General features: G+C 39.0%; 1 long non-coding RNA gene across 1 annotated transcript in view; it reads left to right on the forward strand.

The window, feature by feature from the left end:
- The first annotated feature begins 849 nt into the window (after window positions 1–849).
- LOC146585671 (uncharacterized) overlaps window positions 850–25,939 on the forward strand; it is a 35,233-nt gene continuing 10,143 nt past the window's right edge. Inside the window, exon 1 of the long non-coding RNA XR_014897957.1 lies at window positions 850–905. This is a non-coding gene — a long non-coding RNA (uncharacterized LOC146585671). The remainder of the gene's footprint in view (window positions 906–25,939) is intronic.

Genomic DNA, 25,939 nt, shown 5'->3' on the forward strand with positions numbered 1-25,939 from the left:
GCCAATTTTCTGAGAACATATTTAGAGTTCTGAGAACATGAATTCACTAATTTGGTGATATGAAAGAAAATACAGCTCTTGGTTGGAGGTCTAATCTTGAAAGCTTCCTACTATCTATCCCATAATTTTGTTATTCATTATGTTTAATTGTAAAATACAGAGCTAAGAGCTTAAATAGTATCTAAAGACAGAACTGAGTACATGCAAGTCATCTTTGGGTGCAAAGTTTCTTTCTGAAAATAACACAAATTGCAGACATCAGTGTAGGGTTTTTTTGTGGCAGAAAAAAATGTGATGGTAACATAATATATGTTCTTATAATGAAATCACCGTGCTCATTATCACACCAGGCTGTTCTGAACTACAGCAATTGTATGGAGAAATGCTTCTGTTATGCAGCCCAGTAAATATCTTTCTTGYCATGGCTAGTAACAGGCCACAGACTTTGCGCTGCCCTGACAGCACAGGGTCTCGGGGCTTATCTGGGCTCTCTGTGGGCTGAGCTGGGTTCAGCCTATTTTAGCAATTGCCTAGAGGAGAAGTGCCAATTACCTCTCCTATTTCAGCCTCTCTCTGAGATACCTGATACGCAACGATTAGACCCAGGGAGCCAGCACGTAACACAACCTTTTCAGGAAGCTGGGTCTGAGGGTGACAACTGTGCCAGTCTCGGGCTTTGTGTGGAAACCGAGGGGAAAAAAACGCTTGTGTAGAAACCCAAATGGACTGGAAGACTAAAGAGAAAGAAAACACCGATTCCATACTCCTCCCCGGAAGGACGTCAAGATGCCAACAACCTGGTATAACCCCCCAAGCACACTTTCTTCCTGAAGGAGACCAAAACTGCCAGCTTCAAGACACAGAGGGACAGAAGAAGCATCACACCAGACAAGGGAGAGATACTAGTAAGTTTTCCTGCATAACAATCCTAAAGTTTAATTAATGAGGCTTGTTTTCATATAATTGAGACTGTTAGTATTAATATTACTGTAGCGGGACTCATAACAGCTGTTTATTGTCCTTTAATTAGACTGTTAATGTTTTAATTTGTTAAAAAATAAATTCCTGTATCCTGTGTTCCCTTTTGCCAATAGCAGCATTTTGAATGTAATGTGTTCATTTCAGGTAACATTTTTTATATTTTTTTTGTAGCTCTTATTCTCACTTTATAGCAAGTGCTACCATTTTTGCAAGAATTGAGACACTTTAGTTCATTCAACTACTTACAGGAAAGCACAAATGAAAAAAGCTACATGACGAGAGAAGCTATTTTAATCTTATTTACCTATTTACAGTATCTAGTTTTATTACAGAGCACCATGGGATACACGGTGATACAAGTTGTGTAGTCTGTGTGATATAATAGAAGACAACAGGATCTCAGAAGCAGGAATCTTCATTTCAAATGCATTTTGTAGAACATCTGTCCCAGTGGAGCTTTTGATTCAGTTCAGGCTTCCAATGCTTCCACAGCACAATGGTGCAGAACAGTTTAGATAAAAATTAGCTACTACATATGTAAATGCTTATATTAACTAAACTGTACCTGATGAAAAGAAGGAGATAAAAAGGGGAATGAGTAATGAGAAACAGCATAATGATCAAAAGGAAAACTACCAGAATCCTCACATAAAACAAGTACAATGAAACTTTCCTAAAGTTTATGACAGGCAGTGGCTTCTGAACAGAACTTTTTCGTTACAGTGGCAAAAGTTTCATTGCATCCAAACTTCAAATGATTCTTCTCAAATTCATCTAGTTTATGTTCTTTTCCTCCTGCTTGGTTATAAATGGTACTCATACCAATTATAATGGCACTTGATTGTATCAAACTGAGCAGCTTGATGAATAGAAATGGTGTTTTCAAAACAGAAAAGATGAATAAGCTTGAAAATGACTGATTGGCAAGGAAATTAACAGATACAAAGAAAAGTGAAATATAAGTTTTGGCATACATCACATAGAGTAGTTGCTACTCCACAGGAAAATAGTTTGTGATTGGAGGTGGGTGACAGTCTGATCCTAGAGAGATTTACTTTTGTTTTGCTTTATATTCTTGTGTATGTTCTAAGACCAAAATGAACCAGGTTATGACACACAATCAAGTTTGAACCCAAACTTTTTTTTAATCAACCTTATTACTTATAGATTTTAAGTATTGCTTAAGAATTGGGTGATCTAATAGGAAGAAAGAGTAAACAAGACTGTAAGTTAGCTAGACGTTCCTTTTATTGAAAATGCAATAAGGAAGAGGAAGCATCAATCTCCACTAACTCTGTAATGGTCTTCTCACTTTGTGATTTGCTAAAAGATCACGAAGGTTGTGGACATCTGTCAAAATATGAAAATCATTTTTGTCCAGAGACATTATYGGTAGCGTCAGTATAATGATTAGCACAGCAGATGTGCCTAACAGAGCACTGAAAATTGGCACGGTCTATAGCTTTCCCTTTCTGAAAACATTATCTTATTATTCCATATTGATTTATTTAAGTATAAGAAAAYGTCTATCATCTACTCTCTCCTGAATAATTCTGTTAATTACTTGCATGAGAAATTAACATTCATTCAACTGACCTTTCTATATCAAACTAAAAAACGCTATTTAGTCCTTTTCGTTCTCTTCGTACTTCAAATACACTTACGTTATCTTCCGTTTCCAAGTTAGGAAGTCATCATCCCCCACTACTTATTTTATTTTGGTACTGCTTACTGAACATCCCAAATTCTGATCTCACGGCTGATCTGAGCCTCACAGGAAGATATACAAACTAAACCCCTATTCAAATTCTCTGTGTAACAAATATCTTACTCTTTCCATATACAATTAGCTACTGAATGTTTTTTTCACCTTGAGTTTGTGTTTTCAAATGGCCATTTGTAAATCCAGACTGTTTTGATTACATCTCAGCATATGAGATTCCACAAATTAAAACTGTTATCCCTTGGTAAATCACAGCACATATTTTAACAGTTAACAGATGCACTTTGAGAGAGTTAATTTTACCCCAGAAATGTGGAGCTAATGCCACCAACTATTGTAATCACCAAAGCACTAGCTTAAAATTAAATCCATGACCAAAGCAGAAATGGAGAGACTTAATTGTTGGACTTTAAACTAAAYCAGACTTAATTGGAAATTACTGATGATAACCTACTAGCAAATGATTGAACTATAGACCTAGATTTACAGGAAAGCCAGGTTTCTGTGGTGAGTGTAGCAAATAGATGCRGCAGTGTGTGCAAAAGGGTGCACAGGAGAAGGTCAGAAACTGCTGAAGGCAACGTGGAGCTGATGTACTGTGGTAGTGCTGCCCCCCAGGGCACAGTATCCAGCAGCCATAGAAGAAACTACCCTGGGCTCAGCAGATGCCTTGTCCCATAGTGAGCTCCCAATAGTGGATGTGGCTCCAGGGGGTCGGGGCCGCAGGGAGTGCCTGGCACCTCTCACCGTGGGGGTGATATGGGCTCCTCAGCTGCAGGAGGCAAGGGCTGTGTCACCAAGCTACAGAGCTGGGTGAGGAGGTGAAAAGACTGTGCRGTATCAGGGAGAATGAAAGAGAGGTTGACTGGATCTTCACAGACACCCTGCAAAGACAAGAGCCTGAACTACACAGAAGGAGTGGCAGGAGGGGCAGCCAAAGACCACAGTCACTTATGGGGTAAATGGAGAATTCGCATAATGGGGAAACCAGGAGGTTTGTAACTTCTGGCGTCAGGAGGGCAGCTCCTTCTCCACTCACAGATCTGAAACTGTAGAACAGGTTTGGTGCTCTGATAGCAGGCTTAGGATCTCAGAGATGCGTCTAGCAACATATCCAAGCCAGATGGACCTGAGTTACGCAGCAGTACCAGGAGAAAGATGCACCTGACAGTAGTAAACGAGTCCCTGCTGTGGGAGGTGAAGGCCTCCATCTACTAGCCTGACCTGCTCTCTAGGGAGGTGAGCTGCTTGCCAGGGCCTCAGAATCAGGACATTGTAGCGAGGCTACTGAGGCTTATCTAGTACCCGGACTATTACCCCCTGCTTCTCTTCCCATGGGCAGCAGTGATACTGCCAGGACAGACCTGGGAGTGTATCAAGCATGACTATATGGTGCAGGAGATGAGGGTTAAGGTTGTAGGAGGGCAGGTGCTGTCTCCTTGTCCCTTTAATGGAGGGGAAGGCTAGGGGGAAAAGGAAGGAACATGCTGATCAACATCTGGTTGTGCAGCCTCCAGTAACATCAAGGCATTGGCTTTTACAATCATGAAACCCTCTCTGAGGATCAAGGGCTAGGAACAGATGAGAGCCATCTCATGCATGATGGAGAATGATGGACAAGGTGTCAAGCAGAGAGTGCAGGATAATGAGAGCAAGAGATATATCAGTAATAGATGAAGGCACACTAGCCTCTAGTGAATGTACAGAAATGCATGCAGTGTCAGAAACAAGCAGGGGGAGCTAGATCCGTGTGTGCTATCACAGAACTGTGCTGTGAAGGACAGATATAACTTCGCAGAAGACAGGTAGAGAAAGAGCGAGTGGAAGGAGGTTGCTCTTTGTTCAGAAGAGCAGCTCAGCTGTATGGAGCTGTTCTGCAGGGTGGACAGCAGTCTGGTTGAGGGCTTGTGGGTCAGCACAGAGGCCGGTAAAGACAACATGATGGTGGTAGTTTGCTACAGACCACCTGATCTGAGGGAGAAAATGGTGACATCTTTAGATTGGAACTGTTGTCCAGGCATGTAAGGATGGTATCAGGAAAGTATAAACTCAGCTGGAATGGAGACTTACTAAGGACATCCAAAGCAACAAGAGGAGATTCTTTCACTAGTAATAAATTAGTAATAAAAGGCTGAACAAGGAAAATCTACCACTACTGAATAGGGCAGGCAATTTAGTGACAGCGGACATAGATAATGCTGAGGTATCCGATACCTTCTTTGCTTCAACATTCACAGTAGGGTCTCCCAGGTTTTTGTGGTTAGTGAAAGCTTCAGCAGAATGACCAGTAGCAGATGATGACAAGTTAGGGTTAACTGGAGTGATCTTAACCTGTACGAGTCCCTGGTACCAGACCAGCTGCACCCCAGGGTGCTGAGAGACATGCCCAATGGCCTTGCAAGGATGCTCTCAGTCACATTTGAAAGGCTTTGGAAGTCAAKGGAAGTCCCCGACTGTTACAGAAAGGCAAAGTTACTGTACTCATCTTCAAAAAATGCCAAAACATCAGCCCAGGGAACTACAGGCTGTTCAATCTCACTTCAGTCCCTTGGAAAACCTTGAAGCAAGTTCTCCTGGAATGCATTTCTGCGTACATAGAGGAGAAAAAGGTGACTGGGAACCATCAGCATGGATTGATCAAGAGCAAATCATGCCTGACCCACCTGATTGCCCTCTGTGGTGAACTGACTGGATTAGTAGATGAGGGGAGAACAGTGGGTATCATTGACTTTGACTTTAGTAATGCTTTTGACACTGTCTCCCATAATAGTCTTATATCCAAGTTAGAATGTTACAGTCTGGATGGATGAACTAAAAACTGGCCGGGTAGTTGGGCTTGGAGGGTAAAGGAGAGGTTACTGCGCTCCACCTGGAACTCAGTAACAAGCAGAGTGCCACAGGGGTCTGTACTGGGGCCTGTCCTGTTTGACATCTCTGTCAATGACCTGGAAAAGGTAATGAAGCAGACCCTCATCAAGTCTGAAGACGATGCCAAACTGGGGGGAGCAGTCAATACGCTCAAAGCCAGGGCTACCATCTGGAGAGACTTCAGCAGGCCAACAGGGACCTTGTTGAACTGAACAAGTCCCAACCCTGGGAAGGAGGATCGTTGAAATCTAGTCCACGTATTCTTCAGCTCTTTTTCTGTCATTCTAACACTCGTACAATATAGTAACAAACAGGATTTTTGCTTCATCTTTGGTCAGTAGCCCTATGGAGGAGGAAATGAATCAGTGTTCCTACCTTCCTCCTAAAGATTTTTTTTATTTCACTTTTTTTTAACAGGAATCATAGTTATGTACCTGCTGGTTTGGAAGCTCTTCTAGCTTGATGTCTTATTCTCTTTGGAGAGGTTTTGGTCTCTCAGTGATTCAGCCTTTATCTCTTCTGTCAGGCTAGCAGAAAAAAATAAAATCTAATCACTCTTTTCTCCTCAGACCTTTCAACTTCAAATTATTTGATTAGAAAAAATTCCTGATGAAAATTAAGGCATGCATAAGGCATTAATGGAAATAACAATAAGCCAGTGAATATTTTCCAAAAGACAGCAGCAATAAAAAGATAAGAAACTCAGCAAGCTGTAGTATCATTTTTAAGAAAGCTTATGCTGAGGAGGAAAAAGTTCGTTTTATCAAATAAACATACAAATACAACTACTTTTTGTCCCAGTCATTGTTTGTTTTAATTTACTGGTGGATTACTATGTCTCCTCAGCTAAGTCTCCAAGATATGTCAACAGAAATAGAAAAATAGTAATGCAACTGGAAGCAGGAATTGGGGATCATAAGATTGGTCAGTGTTTGGGAACTGAGTCACTGTTCAGGACATGAAAAACATTGCTGCAAAGTGGTAGCCTCTAATGCAAGAGTTCTGCAGATACACTGCTGAACTTTTTCACTGAAAATAAATATTTTAGCATAGGATGACAGAAACAATAACTTCAAAATGCAGGAGGAGGCACAGCAGCAGCACAACAAGCTGTTGTTCAGCTGCCTGACTCATTCAGCCCAGCGAGGCTCCCCGGTAATTCAGACTGGAACGTACAGGGAGCAAGTCTATCAAGCCACTGCCTGAGAATATGTTATGAGAATGCATTATATATGCAAAACCCTYGTAGAACTGCCAAAGCGAAGACAGTGAGCGAGTAAAACTACTAGCAATAAATGAAATGAATAGGCTTGGTTGGGTTCCCAGCAGAGGGGGAAAGGAGCTACATGAGCTAAAAGCCATGTTATCTAATGGGTGCAGTCTGCTAAGGAAAATGCTGAGGCTCAGGACTGTATCACTTCTAACTACAGAAATTCTGGGACAGTCCTTTAGCAGCAGCAACAGGGACAGAAGACAAAACAAGTTTTAAAGCACTCTCTGATGAGATTATGGAAAAAAAATATGTAATGTCTCTTGCCTTTGAAAGAGCTCAGTGCTACTTTTCTATTTCCTATTTCAACATTCCTATGTTCAGAGCACTTTTCATATCCTTTTACCTTACACCAGCAATTTCTTCCAGTAATTAGTTTGTTCCATAACAGTAAAAACTGGAACATATCTGATGACTCCTGCCTGTCTGGGCTGGTTTGTACCAAACCCAACAGACTTGGGCTCGTCTGAGTAGCAGAAGAGGAACCAGGGCTGGTTGTCCCTAGAGTGATGGAGGGGTTAGCTGATAGAAGGCTGAACAGATAGCAAATATTAATTTCCCCTTCTTTGGCAATGGTGCAGTGYACAATGAGCTTTCTGCATACATTTTTTTTTTCATTTTCCTGAGAAACAAGAAGCCCAATGTTTATTGTAGTGGGCTCATCCTGAAGGAAAGCAGATCTGTAACTTATATTCTGCTTTCTGTGGAAGGAGCCTTTTGGCTAAATGCTACTCCAAAGGATGTTAAAGAAAAGTAGTTGCCAGGATTAAAGGAGTTGATTTTGGCTGATGTCTGTCATTAATACAGATCTTTCCTGGCTGGCTGAAAGTTTTTCTTCAGCTCTGAAATGTGAGGTAACTATGATGATTTCTGCCATATAAATTCACTTTGGGATTCCTTCAGAATCAGGACAACATTTTCCCTAAATATTTATATTAATGAACCTCTTCTTTTTTTACCACCATGTCCGTGATCTACGCTTTACATATGTTAGGCTAGTTTTGTAATGGGAACCTTTTTAAAATATAGCCATAAATATTTTCAGTTTATTTCCTGCGATATTTCCAACTAAGAACTTCAAGATGCCCCTAGAAAACTAAAATGTAGGTTTCCCATTGCCATGAGCTGTTCCCAAATCATCCACCTACCTAACTGCACATATCCAAAAATGTCTGAGAATCTCTGCAGTGCTCCCCGTGATGCAAAGAGCCCAGACAACCCCTCTGAAGTATAGGCCTCCACCTCCTCATGTTAAAGGAGAAGGGGCCTGGAGCTGCATATAGTTTCCTAAAAAGAAGGAATATGCCCTCTAAGCATATGGCACTGTATACAAATGATAAATGATAACTTCTTTGAAGGCAGAGTGAATTTCAAATGACTTATTTACCTGAAGCAAATAAATTAGAAATAAAAGATTAAAATAAATTAGGAGTAAAGTCTTGTGAGCATTTTTAAATTTTATTTCATCCTAAAGTTCCAGCTATCTCTAAAATAATGTGTAAAGTAGGTACCCTACCTTAAGTCCACCCTAAATCTTTCCCATTCTGAAGTAAATAAGGTACCAGCATCTTACTCTTGTGTTTGTTACCCATAAACGTTCTTACTCAATGAATTAGAAATGGTTCTTACCGTTGTCAGGTCTAGACTCAGGTTCAAGCAGACTGTCACCCCCACAACTTCAAGTTCTGAGTCTTTCCTCAAGACAGCATTAGTCCTTGAAAGGATAAACTATAGTCAATGTTTTCTACATTTTAAATCTTATTAAAATTGAATAGCTGTTCCAATTAATAAAGAGAAAAGGATTTTGACATTTAACTGATAGTATTATTATGTGATCATTTAAGTATGTATATTAATTATATAAATCTTTAATAAGAAAACATTGGTTAAATCAGAAAACCCACATGCATGTGGGTTCTTACCATTCTGGCACCGTCCTTCTCTTTTCCTCCCTATTACCATAATGCTGTATTTTCTCAGCAAGGTAAATGGGGCATACGGTTGAAGGAAAAATAAGACTATGATGCTGCTACCTTCTCAGACATTCTGTTTTCCAGTTCTCAACCTATCTTTCTTCCTGGTTTTATGAGTATCTTTTGTACTGTTATCATGCCTCTCGTAATAGGGAATTTCTTTAGAAACTGATGCTCATTTCCCGTTACATAGAAGGGCCTCTTATAGAAATTTCTAGCATCTGCATTACTATGCATTTCATTTTCATGACAGAAACATAGTTGCTGGGAGGAAGGAGTAAAAATACCTTGTGAACATATTTTCATTTTTTTTTCCTCCTTTTTAAAGTACCCAAACATTGATATCAGCAGGATTCCACACAAGATCAGCAAGTATGCTGCACGCAACAAATCCTGTGGTCAAAGACCAAGACTACAGCTTTCAGTAAGGATCACATGGAAATATGCCTACATCTGTGCAAAGTATCTGTTAGGGCTTGGCACAAGTGCAGGCATCTGTTGAATCACAGCCTTGTAATCCTGTTTTTCAACACTCTACTCTGACAGCAATGTTGAGCTTTCTGTGGGCCAGAAACATAAGCAAGGTACAAGGTACAAAAGCATTAAAGTAAGATGTTGATACTTTGTTCTTAATCCTTGCATTTGTTTTCCCCWGTTGATTTTCATAGTCTGACAGATCCTCAGCTGTGGAGGAAAGGAAGGCAGGCAGACTGTCACAGCTGCACAGCGCAGCTCCAGAGCAGAAACTTCTCCAGAGCTGGAAGAATTGATTAGGGCAGAAGGCACAGCTGTGATCTCTTTTCTTCCCACAYTCACCTTCATAGAAATTGACTCTGCTGAACCTGACATAAAGCACCATCTAGTTTCAGTCGCAGGGTGGCAACCTTCTCTCCGCTCCCTTCCAGAAACAGATTTACCTATTCTGCATTGACCTCTACTTGAAAGGGTGGGTAAAGGATACTTTGTAGTCCTGCAGGAAAAAAAAAAAAAAAAAAAAAAAAAGATTGTAAAGTAGATATTTTAAGTCTAGTAAATCTAGCCATATTCCATAATAGCCCAGCTCATACATTATCATTTCACAATTACTCATTTAAATGAAATTATATCAAGTATGTGGAATTATGAGATGATGCACAGCTGATAACATTGGTACACATGCAAAAGTACTAGAACATATAAGAGGCTGCACTTTCTATAGAATTCTTGCTAGTGAATATGTTCTCTGAATATGAAAACTGGTGTAGCTTTCTCATTATCTTACAAAAGCATTCATATTTTTGAGTCCAAATATTTCTGTTATGAAACAGGAAAATATGATTGCAGTGCACTTCTGGGGAAGAGAAAAAGCCTAAATATTTGCCTAGTTAGTTCAGCTTGCATTTCGTCTTTAAATAATAATACAGTGTTTTGAGTCTATTCGCCTGTGTATACTGCCTGAGCCCTTAACTYTTTACAGTTTTAATTGAAACACTCCACAACTGAGGTCAAGAGAAAGTGTCTCACAGAACTGAATGAATGAGGACCTGAATTTATTTACTTTTTTTAATTTAMTTTAATTTTTTAATCCGAGCATCTTGGGCCCTTTCACTCTCAGTGGTCCTGTACTTCTAGGACCAGGTTTTGCATTGACTTCTTTCTTCAGCTTTTAATGGAGATGATTGAAATTCAAAACAATGGTTGAGTGATAGTACATAATAAGGAATAAAAATAATAACTACTCATCAGCATAAAAATCTATGTATGCTAAGCAGCCTCACTCAGTTGCCTGAGATTATAACAAATGCRTTATTGAAGACAATCTTCCAGTTTAAGGTAAAGTGAGGTGTAGAGGAAAGGGAGTGGAGCCAGGTATAGTTAAACTGRTTCTTCTCACCACTCAGGTAATGGCTGTGGTTAGCTCAGCTGAGCAAGTGAGAGCACGTTGCTTCTCCTCTGACTTGGTAACCAAGGACTGTAGAGCAGAATGCCAGACCTCTCTCTTAACATAACATATTGCCACCTTTCAGCTCTATGTGAGCAGCTTTGCTTCTACAGAATCAGGGTTTTCAGACTGTCACGTTACTGTTATTTGCATAAAACTGACAATTAATATGTATTTATTTCTCAGGAAATACTGTGGAGTGCAAGTCTGTGACAATTCTATGGAAATCACATTCTTGAAAAATGTCCAGTCCCAGTCTTGTTTGGATAAGAAATGTCACTTTTKATTTCTCTTGGATTCAAAACTAGAAAATGCCTCATCTATTTAGTCCCAACAATAACAACTACAGTATTTCTGAAACTGATGCCATCACGATGTTCCTGTCTCTGATTCCCTCAGAATCTCTCAGGGACTGAAAACTCCTGAGAAAAGTTCTTGGGACTGTGACACTGATAAAACTGAAACCATTAGAGACTAATGCTAGCTTCATAAGGAATCCTAGAATTTCTGGTTTGATCTTTTTTAAAAAATATGTCTTTTTCATTAGTATAGTCGCTTTCAATTCTGCCTCTCTTCACATTATGTGATAATGAATAAACATTCAGAAATATTGACATCTAACAGCAAGTTCCCAGAAAAACTGTTTGCCAATGTCAGACTTTCTTTAAAGGGCAGTATGTGAAAATATAACCTTCTTCTCCAAGGAAAACTTCCATAGTTCTAGTTTTTATTGCCTATACAACCACCTCAACCTATCCATGTTATATATGAGACCATGACTGCAGTTCTTCTGAATATGTACCATTCTGGGACATTTTAGGCCAATCCCATAAWCCTACCCTTCATCCCCTGACACTGGTTGGACGTTGCTGTCCCTTCACATAGACGTCCACTGAAGCTTCAGAGAGATGGTTCAGGGAACCAAAAACTGACATTGGGGAGGGAGGGGAGAAGAAAAGAAAGAAGACTCAAACTATAGCTACTGATATCTCAGGAAAGGTTGCAGGAAGTTGTGACTTGGAGAAAGAGTAAATGTGACCATAGCAGCCTCAKTTACACCGGTTTAAATTGTTAGAAAAACTGTGCCTTCCAAAATCATTCATACCAACTTGAAATCTTYGGGTAGCTGAAAATAAAGGACTCTGTATTAAAACTCATACTATTCCACTGCATTGCACTGTCCAGAAAATCTGTTAGTAGTGATTTTGTCAGTTGTCTGAGGCATTAAAATAGATTAAATTGTAACCTCTATGAATTTGAGAATCAATATTTTGGCAAAATGTGGTTTTAAAAATGAGTTTTACTACTGGAAAATGTGGAAATAATATTACATCTTTGTATGAGTTCTAGCAAGGTAGGTATACTGGAGGCACACATTTGGTTGTTACAGACAAAAAGAAAACAATGATTATATTGATATTCTAGAAGCACGTAAAATACAAACAGATATTTTGTCGGATGTCCATATTGCTACAAATGCAARGAAGGATTTCATTGGTTTAAAAAATAGTGGAAAGTAGGACTGAGGAGACCTCATGGGTCATCAAATCCAGTTCCTGATGCTCRGAGATACAAGTTGGAAATATTGTACCCATTACTTCTACAAGGAGGCTGTTCCAGAGMTGCCACTTCTTTTCCAGGCTAAATTCAGTTGTAGCCTGTTTATAACTCTTCAGGTTTGTATCTTTTCCTATACTTTCACTTATCTATCTTTTCCTTCTCTGATGTTACTTAAAGAGTTTATAGAAATCAATTGCTTTTCAGTCTTCATTTTCACCCAATCCTTTAATTCTCCTGATCATCTTTTACCAATTCTAGGGCTTCCTTTGTTCTTTCTAGATTTAATCCTTCCTACTTCTAGATCTATGAGAATCCAAGGCCCGCCTGGATGCAACCCTGTCTAACATGGTCTAGGTGACCCTGCTGAGCAGGGAGGTTGCACTAGATGATCTCCAGAGGTCCCTTCCAACCTTRCTGATTCTATGACTCTATGATTCAATGAAACTTTATTGCTGGACTATTCTATGTCAATTCARAATAAAGTTTTTTGGTTTCAAGGTGAATATTCTAAAATTTCTTAGAGTGAAAGAAACAAGTAGTATTTTTTCTGAAGGCTGTAGAATTATTTCGAAAGTATCAGACTCTGAAGTTTGTTCTGTCACAGGAAGAATGCATATTGCTACTGTAGGAACAGGATGGCAATTACTGATGCTATGTTTTCACTTGTATGCCCTAATCAAATTTAGACTGAGAATTACATGGCCTTAACAAGCAAATATTAATTCTGAAGGCTGAGAGAAAAAGTGATGATTTTGTATAACCATCTTTCAGAGTAAATATCAAGGAAARGAAGAATTAAGGGATAATATTGGTACAAAGTCAAAGAGCTATGATTCGGACATTTAGACTGAAATGAAGGATTTAATCAGTCAAGGCATGAAATTTCTAGAACAACCTTCCAAACATGTCAATAATCTATATTCTTTTGAGACGAGCTTATAAGTTTATCAAGGGGCACATTTGTATAACAGAATATGGGTGATCCACCAGCTGGAAACCTGATAATTCCTTGCCTGAGAAATCTTTCCCAAAGAAAGCTTTGTTATCATGAAACTCAAATAACAAGTTCATCTACAATTTTCAAAAATAATAGAAGTTACAAAAAGGTTCAGTAGAATAATATTGACCAGCTTAAATTGTCCTGACAATATAAAAATAATGTTTGTCCAAATTACCAACATAGAGCAAAGCATTCTGCCCTGCTGCCTAGSAAATATATCTCACATTTATCTCATATATATGTTGCTTCCCTGCACAAAACATAGTTTCAGTGGAGTTTGGGCACTTTTTGTTTTTTTCCAGTGAAATTCAGAATATAGAGGAGCATGAGTACCAACATGTCATATATGGAAAGCTTTGTAAAAATGTAACATTCTCAAAGAAAGTCACATCCAAAAGTAGAGGAAGGAGTTTCAGCATATCAGAACATGCTGTAGCTTGATAGGTATGTCATGTTTGAGGAGTAAGCGCTAATTAATAAAGTTTGTAAACTAAATAGAGAATTTCTGTTGTCTGGACCTCCATGTTTAGACTAGAAAGATGATGCACACCAAGATGGTGCATGCCTCAGAGCTGTAGCAAATAGGAGCTTTGGAGATTAATTCTGTAAACTTTACTCTCTGACAATGAGAATACACGTAGTTAATATTCTTCACCTTCATCACCTACCCAAAAGTTTCCAGCACTGGGAATTGCTTTCAGGATGTTTTTTCCCCCTTTTTGGTTTTGATTTGGGTTTTTAATTATTCCCCGAAGCCTTACTCTCAGAAGCTAACAAATACATTCTCTTGGGTAATCACTTATTTACTGTTTTTCCAAATGTGTAGTTTTGAGTTACTTCTCCTGAGCAAACATCAAAAAGGTTTGAAAGTTCAGGCTACTCTTATGAATGCATTATGGGCCCCAGCTGAGTGCATTCCAGGTCATTTTATCATTTGAGTTATTTTTTTTTTTCAGTTTGCTTTTCAGGGGATTAGGGGGGTTGGTTTGTGTGAGGGTTTGTTTTGGAGGGAAGTCAAGATTGCACACATATATTGTTATTCAGGGGACTCTTAGGCACCAGTGTCCACRGAAATACTAAATATCAAGAGTGGATCATCAGTAGGATGGAGTAAGACTGGTCTTACAACTGATTTTCAAAAACAAGAGGTGAACTAGAAACAAAAAAAGTTAATAAAGAACAATTGTACTTGTTTCACAGACCTTAGAAGGCAATTTTCTGAGAAGTTAGATCTGATATCCTTTTGATTCTGGCTCCCATTGGCTTGCCAGTAGTTTGGAGAGGTAGCATTAGGCTATTTGGAARTAAGTTCAGGATGAGGGAGTTGACAGGCTGGTTGGGTTTTTTTTAAGGAAGAAAACATAATGGAATAAAGCAAAACAATGAACCTTCAAGTCCTGAAGGAGGAGACACTGGCATATAGCTCTTTAGAGTATAGAGTGACGGAAGTAACTCCCTAAAAAAATAGGGAATTAGGTGCGGTGTCCTGGAGAGAAACCTCAGCAACTACCGAGCACTGAGAAGGTGTCCTGTGCTGTTGGTGATGACAGCCAAGCTGTAGAAAGAGACAGAGTTTAAACACTAACTGCTGTTAATCTTTCACAAATCRCAAAACATTTAACAGGAAAGTCAACAGAAGAAGCGTACATAGACTAGAGAGTGCTAAGTCCATCATTACATATAACTAACTCTTCTACTTCCTATAACCTTGTACTTCTGCTTAACCCTTTGTAAAGCATTAGTATTCCAGAGGAATTTTGTGAAGCTAAACTTCAGAGTTCTTCATATGCAAAACTGAATTCTTAAATTCACAGCCAACCAAAAAGAGAACCATACGGTTTGTTACTAAGAGAGAGTTTAATACAGAAATAGAATGTATTAAAAGTATAAAGTACATCTGGAAAAAAAATAATAACTTTTAAAAATACTACTTGAGAGTCACCTGTCATCTGGTGTGTCAGTCCTTGTAGTATAGCCATGAATACAATATATATTATCTAAATTCTTAAAAGCTTGAAAGRGAAAAAGGAAGCATTTCTGCTTTGCAAAAACTCTTCACAATTGTATCAGCTAGCAGCCTGCTCTCCAAAGCCAGGAACACTTTGGAGCCTTTAGCCCAAAGCTGACAATTATCCCTAGTTTCTAGTAAAAATGAAAGCTGTAGCTTGTACTCAAAGCAGCACCAGTACTGGAGTCAATATAAAAAATCATAAGCTTCCCAAATCTCTCACTCTGTATTATGCTTTTTGTGCCCTTAATCCTAGCTAAGTCAGACAATAACATATAAACCTTACCTAACATTTTGTTCTGATTTTGTTCGCACTTTAATAAGATTCCTATACAGGTGCACTATTTTTTATCTTGAGGTGAGAAGAGGGAAAAATAAGAATCAAACAAAATCAGAACCGCAGGATGGAGTGTATAGGTTTCAGTCTACATGGTTTTGTAGTCAATGCATTTTTCATTCCTAACAGGTTGACCCTTTTTTTATATAACTAAAAACCTGTCCTGAAATCTAGTTCTCTGTTATTATGTATACTATGTTTTCTTATACTATATCTATAACTACTGGAAGAAAATGAGTTCCTTTACAAGTATATAAAGGAAAAAGAGAGAAATAGTGGGATGTCAGAAAAAAATGTGGGKTTTTTTGTTCTCTTTTAATTTTTAGCTTCTTCTTGCTAGCAGTGAAGAATGACTGAGAAAGAGGAACTCTAATGTCTAAGAGTGCATCTCACACATATTTACACAAAGCAATGTGAGATTTTGTATATATATATATTTCAACTTCTGTTTATGARTATTTTAATTTATTATTTTCAATAGTAAGTATTTCAGTAAGTATTTTTGTTAATAAGGATTTCAATAAGTATTTACTAACAAATTTACATTGAGAACTTGTCAAGTAGGAGAGGGGATTATTCAACATTTCATTTTAAACACCTCCTTTGCAAAAGTACTCCTCACGGAAAGAAGTTTCTCATTCATTTTCTATTCCTGAGTAGCATATAGTTCTGTCCACAGGGGTCAGGTTTTGGTTTTATTTCAAGTTTTTTATCCTAGTTTTGGAAAGCCACTCTGTTTCCTTTATTCCATCTTATTCTTTATTGAGATGGTAGTTCATGAAGGAACTGGTGCACTGTCAGTGCTCTCCTCTTTTCAGCAACATTCCTGATGTTTCTCTGATCTACATTCATTGGCGGTGGTGATGGTCATGGTGGTGGTGGTGGCGTGTAAAAGCAGCACACATTCCAATACTCCATTGAGTGTTTTGGTTTCCGTAGTAGATTGGATATAGCAGTGGGAGACACATGACAGAAAACTCTGGCTTGACTGCAAGTGCCAGCAAACCCAAGTGCTCCTCTCTTGTGAATGAGCATCCACAGGATACACATGGAACCTCTTCCACTACAGTCGTCTCCTTTTTCTTCTTATACYTGAAAATGTAGCTCATCAATGGCAGAACATGGAATCACCACGAATGAATACATTAAAGAGGGACATGACAGTTCAGGAGTCAATGACAACAACAACAACAAAAAAAAAAAGAAGTGGGAACAAGGAAGATGGAGGGGATTAGATGGGGARGACAGAAAGAAGAGATATTGAAGAAAAAATGAGAAGCTGGTTGAAATTTTGGCAAATTTCCCTGGGACATTTACGTGCCTCAGATCACTCAGGAGCTTTGCAATATTCCCACACTCAGAAAACCTGCTCAGGCATTTGTGTGCTGGTAACTGCTCTGCAGCTGAGCACTAGTGAGACGAAATCTACTTCTAAACTGATAGACTGGAGAGCACTTCTGAGTTCCTGGGTATGTGAATTCTCCAGACATATTCCAAATCCATGTGGGATTGAAACCAGGCTGCACATCAGCCCCTTTTCTCTATTTTTTTTCGATGAAAAGGAAACCTATGCACAACAAGGCAAGAGCCAAGATAAGCTTCAAATAACTCTGTGATCTGGAGAACTAGAAAACTAAGACCATGGGTCTGTTCCAAAGGAAAAAAAAAAAAAAAAAAAAGAGAGAGAGAGAGAGAGACTCCTAAGTTTCATGGACAATACTCAGATAAAGCAGTCTCATTAAATTATTATCACTTAATACATGTTATTTTTCCCTTCAAAAACTTATGTCATACATGTTTATAAAGGCATGATGAAATACTGTATGTGAAAAATAAAACAATAGTTTAAAATTAAATATACTAAAACTATTAATCCATTTATCTTTTATATAACTATAGAGTAAAAAGTTTAATTATCACTTACTCTCATGCTCCTCTGTATCTTGCATTTCAGAAGTTACAATGGTTRTATAGTTATATAATCTACATTTTTACAGCCAGAGAATTATAGTATCTTAGGTTAGTTAAAATCAGTTTCGAATTCAAGTCAAATTTCAACAAATGTTTTCAAAATATTTGGCAAAAGTCAGATTTTTGGCATTATAAATGAATTTTGATATATGTTTTCATATATGTATATGAATGATTGTATGCATGATATGATGGCCTGAACTCCTGGAGAAAGTAGGCTCATTTTTAAAGGAACAAAAGTGAGCAGTAAGCAACAGTGGAATTTGGAGTATACACTTGAGTCCTTGAGAGGCCTCAAGTCTAAATCCAGATCTAGTCGAGTCATCAAGCAGGAGAGGTCATAAGACTTCAACAAGAGCCAYGTAGATAGCCCTAAGTAGCAGAAACAGCAAAATGCCTGTCGAACTCACAGCAGGATTGGGGGGATTGTCATTTTAAAAGCATTTGCTCTCTCCCTTGCAAAAAAAAGGTTGCTCCAGTGCTCCACGGTGGTCTGGAAGGGGAGGAGGGGACCAAGGATCCATCAGCCTAATCTACCCTCTGCGATGCAGAGCAGTGTCATCGGTGCTGGSTCTTTTAAGTGCTCGCTACCGTAGGATTACATTCTTGTACATTTTTATCTTTAGTGCTTTAAAAGATTATCAGGAAGTCTAAATGGCTAGCAATTTGTCATGCTGGTAGCAATTATCACTGAGTAGTACCTATATGTGCAGTGAGTGGTGAGATTTAGATGTCATTTTTGTGCTCGGTTTCAAATCCAGGCAGAGTGCAAGACAGTTCACTGAAAGGATTCTGGCTAAACATAGTTTTACTTCCAGTACAGCAAATGTGTTTACATCTGCATTAAAAATCTATTCGAAAATTTGCTAATTTCACCTAAAAATAAAATATATCAATCAATAAGACCCAGTTTCTCTTAGACCAGAAAAAGTGTCTCTCTTCTCTGTTCTAACACAAGGTGGGTTTTTCAGAAAAAATGTAAGTTTCTGTATGTTGAGCTTCGCACATCTATAACTTGTGATAATTTTTGTGACTATGAAAGCAGAATGGGAAGTATAGCATTTTATTTTTCAGCATTTTTAATATAGATGTCTCTTGACAGATTTTAAGAGTAAAAGGATATACCATTTACTTTCATTTCAATTTAGTGAAATAAATGTTTAGCATCATATACAAAAATCTAACTGTCTAACACAAACAGCAAGTCCTTCAAACACATGGATATACGTTTCAATTTCACTGTTCTCTGGTCTTTCTCAAAAGTAGTTTTGGAGGGTCGTTGATGTAGGTAATAACATCACTTCAATTCTAAGTGTGAAACTACTGTGGATTAATAGTGACCGAAACTTTTTAAAATCAAAAGCTATTTAATGATCTGTGTGAAATAGGTTGGTGAAGTCAGTGCAGCTTTCACCCGCAGACCCTCTTGCTAGTGCTGACAAGAGGGATTGGCAGCCTTGGTGACATTTTGAGCAGAAACTGAGGACTGAATAGATGCAGAATTGCTATTTCTGGACAGTTTGCCTATGCAACTGTATATCCATTGGCAGCACRACAGTGAAAGCTCTATAGATCAAAAGTAATATTCCTATATTCCTATTTGTTTTTAATAAGACTATTACAATGGTAGCTTCTTTAAAAAAATGTACATGTGGGGCTGGTTTGGGCTTTGAAAAATTTGGTTGCTATGGTGCTGATTAAGGCTGAGTTTAATTTAAATCTTTTGTACCTCTGAAGCGTAAGAAGATACAGAGACAGAAATGGTGTAAAAAATGAAATTTATTGGAAAAAATCTGCAGTCTCTTATTAGTGCTTTTGAAAAATGCAGACATCCTTTTTTTCTGCAGTTTTCAGAACTTCGCATGTGATGTTTTATAATGCATAGAAGAAATACACAATGTAAATCATTTCAAAAAAAATCTTGCTGTGCTTTTCTGCACTACTTCAGGTAATCAGAAGAATGTAATTGAGTTAAATGTGTAGAATTCACCCCCCTCARCAAATGGGACCTCTTTTGCATCACTTTCACACAGCATGATACCTAATCCTTAACCAATCCGATAGCCTTCTATGATGGAATGACTGGCTGAGTAGATGAGGGGAGAACACTGGACTTTGTGTACCTTGCCTTCAGCAAGGCTTTTGACACTGTCTCCCRTAACATCCTCCTAGAGAAGCTCAGGAAGTGCGGGTTAGACRAGTGGACAGTGAGGTGGATTGAGAACTGGCTGAAASGCAGAGCTCAGAGGGTCGTCATCAGTGGCGTGGAGTCTAGTTGGAGGCCTGTGGCTAGTGGAGTCCCCAGGGCTCAGGACTGGGTCCCATCCTGTTCAACTTCTTCATCAATGACCTGGATGAGGGGACAGAGTGCCTCCACAGCAAGTTTGCTGATGCTACCAAGCTGAAAGGAGTGGCTGACACACCTGAGGGCTGTGCTGCCATTCAGAGAGACCTGGACAGGCTGGAGAGTTGGGCGGAGAGGAACCTCCTGAGGTTCAACAAGGGCAAGTGCAGAGTCCTGCACCTACGGAAAATTAACCCTAGGTACCAGTRCAAGCTGGGAGCTGACCTGCTGGAGAGCAGCTCTGCAGAGAAGGACCTGGGAGTGCTGGTGGATGACAGGCTGACCATAAGCCAGCAATGTGCCCTTGTGGCCAAGAAGGCCAATGGTCTCCTGGGCTGCATTGGGAAGACTATTGCCAGCAGGTCAAGGGAGGACCCTACCCCTCTACTCAGCCCTGGGGAGGCCTCATCTGCAGTACTGTGTCCAGTTCTGGGCTCCCCAGGACAAGAGAGACGTGAAGCTACTGGAGAGAGTCCAGCGTAGGGTTACAAAGATGATCAGAGGGCTGGAGCACCTGCCCTATGAGGAACGGCTGCGAGAGCTGGGCCTCTTCAGCCTGGGGAAGAGAAGACTGAGGGGGGATCTCATCAATGTGTATAAATACCTGAAGGGAGGGTGTCAGGGGAACGAGGACAGACTCTTTTCAGTTGTCTCGTGTGAGAGGACAAGAGGCAATGGGCACAAACTGAACCACAGGAAGTTCYGCCTGAAGGTGAGGGGGAATTTCTTCCCTGTGAGAGTGACAGAGCACTGGACCAGGTTGCCCWGACAGCTTGTGGAGTCTCCTTCTGTGGAGATCTTCAAGGCCCACCTGGATGCAACCCTGTCTAACATGGTCTAGGTGACCCTGCTGAGCAGGGAGGTTGGACTAGATGATCTCCAGAGGTCCATTCCAACCTTACTGATTCTATGATTCTATGATCATTTCTATAAGCTGGTTATTCTTGTAATTTCAGAAACAGTAAGTATTAGTGAAACGATAAAAGTATCAAAAACGAGAGAATAAAACTGTAAGGATACATGGCTGCACAGCTGCAATTTCCAGAACAAGGCTGTCCTGCTTGAGGAAGCTTCAACTGAAGCTGTATTTTACTCTAGAAAATATGGAGTTTTACCATTTCATTAACATGTTTAAAATCAGTCAAACCAGTGCCTACCAATGTAGACTGGAAGGCCACACCGGCAACTGAGGAAGACTGCTCAAAACTCAAGACACTGAAGTAGCTACTCTTACCCTTTCCTCTCCACTCTTCTAGGCCACAGCTTTCTGACCACTAGGAGGATAACCGTGATCCTTTATCATCACATTCTCTTTATCTGATCTTCATCTTTTCACGAAACTACATATTGCTGAAGTTCTTGCAAGGTGATTCTYATCATCCAAAGAGAAATTTCATATAGCAAGTAAATGTCTGATTTAAAACTTGTCTTTGATGTCTATTGAAGAAGCTTAGCTTTGTTATGCTCTGAAAAAATTAAAACAATATCAAAACAGAAGAGGATTGTACTTGTAATTTTAAATTTCATACATTTCCCCCCTTCTTCTTTAAACTTTTGACAAGACTGTATTGCATTTTCTTTGAAGCCTGGGAGAGAGAGACCTGCAGCTTTAAAAAAAGACAAAAAAAAAAAAAAAAAAAAAAAGTTTCATTAGTAAGCATGTAATATAAAACTGGCAGAATTGAAATCATTGGCAAGAAATTTAAAACAAATCATGGACTGAGAAAAAAGGAGTTACAGAACAGCAGTAAAACAATAACTAAGCGAGAAAAAAGGACTGCCAACTTCTAAGAGCACATGAGAACACCAGGACACCAGCAATGCTTTCCGGGCTCAGACCTGTGCCCCCCCCTCAGCACATTGTTTGGGTTCCAGCAGCACTATGATCTCCCTCTGCATGCATCACACTTCCCCCAGCAGGATGAGTGACCTGTCTGCCAAAGATTTAAATGCRCAACTCTTTAAAATAAACCATGGACGAGGGAGGACGTTGCTGTGCTTTTACTGACCGTACCTTCAGTGCATGGAGGCTGGTTTTACTAGGGTTGACACCCCATATTACTGTATTTCCATCTAACTCTGACCACCCAAGACCACTAGATATAGGCCAGAAAGACAACTATAGATGTAGCGAACAYCAGGGTAAAAGAGATCTGTAAGGCTCTGCATGTCACACTGCGCTCTCTCGTAATACCACACGTACTCACAATGCTAACAGGATATGGAGGAGATCACAGCTTTGGCATCAGATCACTATTTCGGTGGAGCACAACTGCTCTGTTTGGGTCAGAGGCTCCATTCTGGCCTTTCTGTCCACCTTCCAGACTCAGATCAGCAAGAGGGAATACAACAAATCCCGACCATCTATTGTCCAGCACAAGCACTTTTAAGCCAGTGTATTTCAAAGACAGATGAGATAGGCATAGCTTTGTGTGCRGACTCAGGGTTTATATACAGAAATGCTTAAGGTAACAGGAGTGGTCTTAAAACAAAGCCTCTTGGAGGAAACCTCCCTAGACTTCTACAGGGCTTCTGAGGACTATGCCTGTGCATTTGCGTCTTCAATAGTCATTCAGATACGTTCTACCACATTGCTACAAGGAGTTACTCATCCCTGTGACGGTAACAGTCAAACTCAAGAGAGCAAATACCAGTTATCAGTGTTACGTATAAYTGATCGTTCGTAGATTTGTGTAAGCCAATGTAAGTTTTGCACCTTCTGCCTTAAAAACAAAACACACTTGATCCTTTTTTCTCCACTCATTTGCCAAGGAAGTTTTCTGTGTTCCCCAGAGGCAGATCTGAACAGCAACAAGAGAGCTACCCTGTCTGGTGGACAAAGGCTGAAGAAATGCCATGCTTTTGTATTTGAGAACAGACAGAATTCCTTATATTGGCATTAGTGAAGCTGGCATCATGGCTAGGAAAGTAATGTGAATGTGATACAGTAGTCTCGCTAATAAGAGCTGTTAGAGAAAGGGAAAGGGAAAGCAGGAGTATCAGGGCTTGACAATGCAACATATACATACTCCTTTATGGAAAGCCAGTATAGAGAGTACCAGTATCAACGCACTGAGATTTATGGCTGAACTAGCTCACATTTGGAAGTCTCTAATTTGACACTTTACTGTACAGCTTATGCATATTCTGTGATCCTAGGACCCAAGACAAGAATTCTAGATGAAGTAGATGAATATGTGATTTGTCATTCAGAAATAATAAATTAAATGGCATCCACTCAAAAAGGATAAAAAAGGATATTGGTGGTGTGACAGGTAATTAAAGCCAACATAGAAACACAATATTGTAGTGTAAAATGTATAGCATACTCCTTTAAACACAAAATACACAAAAATAATACAAAAAAGCAGATGATGYACATACATGCATTCTCTTTGTTTAGTCTACTGTATATGAGACTGAACTGTTGCTTTTGATTCCTCAATTTGGTGAAAGAATTGATTCAAGTTAATGGCTATTCTCTGAAACAGGAAGCACTGGTTTGAAGAGGATATAGCTGCACCATCTAGCACTAGGGAGGACATAAATTAGATTCATTGCCACCCTGCTGCACCTTGAATTTCCTACTTGAGCTTTCTCTCTTGTGGTTCTCTTGGAAATCATTCTCAAGATATATTGACTGCTAAAAATCTTTGGGGATCAGCCAATCCAGTTATGTTTCCTGATGCAGTGAGGAGCTGGAACTGTGAAATTAAAGTTTCTGCCAGTCTGTGGACAGAACATTGTTCTGTGGTTTGGAGTTAGAACAAGGCACAATTCCTCATCGGAGGATACTGCAGCCTAAATAGCAAGCTATGTCTTGGAGGAACAAAATTATTCCAGAGGCAGCCCATGTCATTCATTGTATCTATAAAACAGGTGCTTCTGTCTTAGAAAATGRATCAAGGTAATGTGTGTCTCTACATTATGATAGTGAAACTGAGCCCTCAGTTAAAATAAATACATTGACTCAGGTATTACAAATAGASATTACCCGTTTATTTCCAGTCATGCTTTTAAAATAAAAGCAGATAATACACATGCATATGACCAAAACAGAAAACTGTTGGGCTAAAACATGTCATTTTTTCTGTCAAAAAGCAGATGGCCTGAGCCTAACTATAAATTCCAGTCTAAAGAATTACTTCTCCAAAAAAASACATCACAAGTGACAGAACAGTGATAAGCTGTTTATGTCCACTGTGCGGAGAATAACTGAATACATTTACATGCTAAATAAGTTTTGATGATATTTATTGAGTCAAAGTTTCCRGATTATTGTCTATGGAGAACTTCAAATTTCATATTGAAAGCAAACATGATTTTTCATATTTGTCTTTTCTAAAAGTACTTTATAGTCTGGCACATTTGAAGTGAAAATAGGAGACTATCTTCTGTTTCCCTTGAGAATAATTTTTCAATTTCCTTTTATTTAACTTTAGAGAAAATCCTTTATCTAGATGTACAGTCATTAGAATCAGAAAGGTATTCTAGATTAAATGAATTAAAGTTCTGTTGTACAAAAAAAGATGTAAAAATAGAAGTTTGATAAATATCAAACTATGGTTTATCCCCTTACATTAAAAAAATGTCATGTAAGTGTGAAGAATATGCCTTCACAAAGTCTAATTAGAGTGGTAGAGCACATGTTGGATATCAAAAAGAAAAATGGGATTATAAATGCCAGTTACTATAAAAAGCAGCAATTACCAGTGATGTCACTTGTTTACAAAAATTCCCAAGTTACCTTCACATATAACTCATCTCAGACAGATAAAAAGACTGTAACAGCTTCAGTTTACATAAAATTATGAATTTATGTGAAATTATGAAAAATTCCCATGCACACTGCAACTCCTGATTATATCCACCCCTGAAAATTTTCTAGCCTCTCATTACTATRCTTTCTGCAGGATTATTCAGTTCAGAGACCTCTAGCTACGTATTTAAGTTACTAGCTCCTCTCTACACATTTCTRTATTTATCTCATCTGAATTCCACAACAGATTGCATTATTCTTGATGCTGTAAACTAGTGTCATGCAGCTTGGGATTTAACTATTTTATTGTAACCAAACCATTTATCAACACTCCACTCAGTTATAGTAAATCCTTTAGATAAATACTATAACCAACAGATACACTTGTAGGACATGAAAGCTTATTTTTTCCCAAAGATTAAACTGCTAAGRGCCCATTTTTTTCAGTTACTTACAGAAATGGTAATTGAATTAACMGCAATAGTAGAGAGGAAATCACTGTGTGAGGCTATTCATATACAACAGATACCAAATTTTTTTAAATAGATGTGACTGCTTACTTCCTTTGGAGCTCTTCTGACCTTTTTTGTGTACATAGAATGAAATGACTTGACTAGGAAACACTAAGATTAAYCTCAGACTACTTAGGAGCTTGCTAGGAGAGCATGTGGCTGGGGTATTCAGGCCCCGACTCCCACTGACTCAGTGCTAGGGTTTCAAAGCAGATCTCCCAGGTCATTGGCAAGTGCTTTAAGTACTAAAAGCTATATATAATTAATCTTAAATTAGCTTAAAAGCTAAGCACAGAACCGAGTATAGTTGTTTGGTTCATCRTTTCTGCAAATAGAACAAGAAATGAAAAGCAAACTTTGGCTTCCCAAAAAGCTAATCTGGCCCATGCATACCACTGTACACCAAAGTTTATAGCAAATACACTTTCCTCTCAYTCCAAAGGCACTGGATTGAACATCTATGCCTCGTCCTTTCCCTGCCTCTCACTCAAATCGAGGGTCTTCCTGTCTGGCTGGATTTTAAACCTCAGAAATCACTTACAGGAGCAACCTCCAGCCATCATCTTCCCTCACTCAGGCATGGAGAAATCTTTCATGTCTACACGCATCTGCTCACACTGCACATACTGTGTCAGTCCCACCCCCCAGGGGCACACCAGCATTACCATCCATGTTCAGCAAGTTGCCTTTGGACTCCTGTAGTGCGCTTGTT

The sequence above is a fragment of the Rhea americana genome, unplaced genomic scaffold (genome assembly GCF_003343005.1).
Source record: "Rhea americana isolate MKP2758 unplaced genomic scaffold, rheAme1 scaffold_78, whole genome shotgun sequence".
Lineage (NCBI taxonomy): Eukaryota > Metazoa > Chordata > Aves > Rheiformes > Rheidae > Rhea > Rhea americana.